Here is a 2374-nt window from a genome sequence, read left to right as displayed (position 1 = left end):
CGAATATTTGCCGACGAGAGTTTGTTTTCGGCGCCCACCATGTATGAATATGAATCAGGGAGGGAGTCGATTTTGGCGAGGACACACTGTGTTTTGGTGCCCACCGTGTATGAATTCGGGTGAGAGGCGGCTGCGTCACGTTTGGGTGAAATTACAAACCTACCCCTATCGAAACCTATAGAAATCCGGCATATAGGCTTTGTGTGGCAGGGATAGGCAGCAGTGATTTCCATCTCGCAGATTTTGGTTCCGGGCGGTTACTGCGAGTTTCCCCACTTCGTTCCAATTTTGCAGAGTGCACGTTTACCGTGCCAACTCAATTCGAATCCCGTTTGTATTCTATTTTTTTCAGGCGGGATCCATTTTCAATTGGAATTACATTCTATATACATCATTTTTTATATATACTTTCAAAAACACAACACCATTTATACATAAATATGGTTTACAAATGGCATGATCTCAGATTCATAAGTTTGTATCCATCAATTTGGATTTTCAAATATTTGAAACCACTTTATGTTGAAATCCAATGTATGCATTCCTCGCTAACTGTCTTCAATTAATGTGTGTTTCATCCGGGTTTTTTTTACTTCTCAAACATGTATAATGTGTTTCACACACGGAACATATAGTGTAATCCCGTTTAGACATTAATTGCATACAAACCATGCATTGTTTGTAATTGAAGAATCTTTGGATCACCAATATTGATAAACTATATAACATTACACGCGTGCCCAAATTCAAATGAACATGCATGTTTGATACACCAATTTGCGTTATGATATTATCGATGTCGTGATCTCCAGTTGAAATATTTGAATCTCCTTTAATCTAGATATTCGTCTCATATAGCTATCACTCATGCTTATATAGGACTATCTCTCTGGACCTATACGCGTTCATCGTCTCTCAGGTATCTCTCGTGCTACCTGTATGTCGACAATGATCTTTTATCTTCGTAACACACTGACGGTACTCTCTCCCTCGACCTTCATCACTCTATCTCTCTCTAAGTATATCTCGCTCCCTGCTATGTGTCTCTAACTATGATTCTTCATGTGGAATCTCTTTCTCTCACACAAACACAAAACTTTGTCTTCCGGGGTCTCATTTCTCTCTACTATTCCCATGTGTGCCACTCGCACACCCCTCATACAGAGATGTCTTTCGCTCCTTAGATATGAGAACCTACGACTCTTCCTCATCAATATCTCTTTCTCACACACAAACACAAACTCTGTCTCCTAGGGTCTCATATTTCTCCATTGTTCTCTTGTATGTCACTCACACACACCCTCTCTCCCTAGAGATATCTTGCGTTCCCTCGTATGTCTCTCTAGCTATCACTCTCGTTGTGAAATATCTTTCTCTCTCGCAGACACAAAACTCTGTATCTCTGGATCTCATTTCTCTCTGATATCTGTTTGTATGTGACTCACACGCACCCTCTCTCTATCTCTCTCACACCCACACACATAACCCAGCCTTCTGATCCACTCGACTCCTATCTCTAACGCACACTAGCTAGCATCTTTATCTTTCTATTTATCTGTTTCTCCATCAACCTTCTTTCTCGCCCTCACTCTTGATTCCTATCACGCACACTACATTTGTTTCTCTCTACATGCAGTCAAGTGCCCTTTCACACACATATATAACTTCACCCTTTGAACCACCCGACGGTCATCTCCAACACCCAAACTAGCGGATGTCCCTCTAGCTAGCATCTCCATCTCTGTATCTATCTGTAGTTTATCCGTTAACATTTCTTTCTCGCACGGAGTCTTGCTTCCTATCACCCACACTATATATGCCTCTCCATACATATGCATTTATAGGTTGGTCTCTTTTGCACAATCGTTGCGCCTCACTCCCTCTGCTCGCCATAGATGCATGCTCCAGCCCACGCCACTATCTCTTAAAGACAAAAACACATGCTCAATTGTTGGGACTTCTTCCATGCATTCTCACATGCATGCATATTGTCATACCGATCCGTCTCTCCCATGTCGTTGATCTTATGACTTATGTCTTCTTTCTTTTATCTCGATCATGCACGCGCGCGCACACACACATCCCACGTATACATGTATACCTCTCACACATGCACGTTCAAGGTCTCTATGTCTCCATACGTAGTTAATTACCCTCAATCCTAACGCCACATCGAATCGTTCTCCTCTTTTGTGCACATAACTTTTGCCTGGATGGGTAAAACACACACTCACACTTAACAATCTCCTTCTAGCTACCCCCCCCCCGCCTCTCACTCTTCCCCTATATCCCCGAAACCAATAAGACCATCCCTTAGTTTAATTCCCGCCTACATGCACCATCGATATATAGTAGTCTTCCTCGGAGTCTCTCG

This window comes from Triticum dicoccoides, chromosome 3A (assembly GCF_002162155.2).
Source record: "Triticum dicoccoides isolate Atlit2015 ecotype Zavitan chromosome 3A, WEW_v2.0, whole genome shotgun sequence".
NCBI classification, from domain to species: Eukaryota; Viridiplantae; Streptophyta; class Magnoliopsida; order Poales; family Poaceae; genus Triticum; species Triticum dicoccoides.
The sequence above is the reverse complement of the archived record's forward strand: the minus strand, read 5'-3'. Positions refer to the sequence as shown.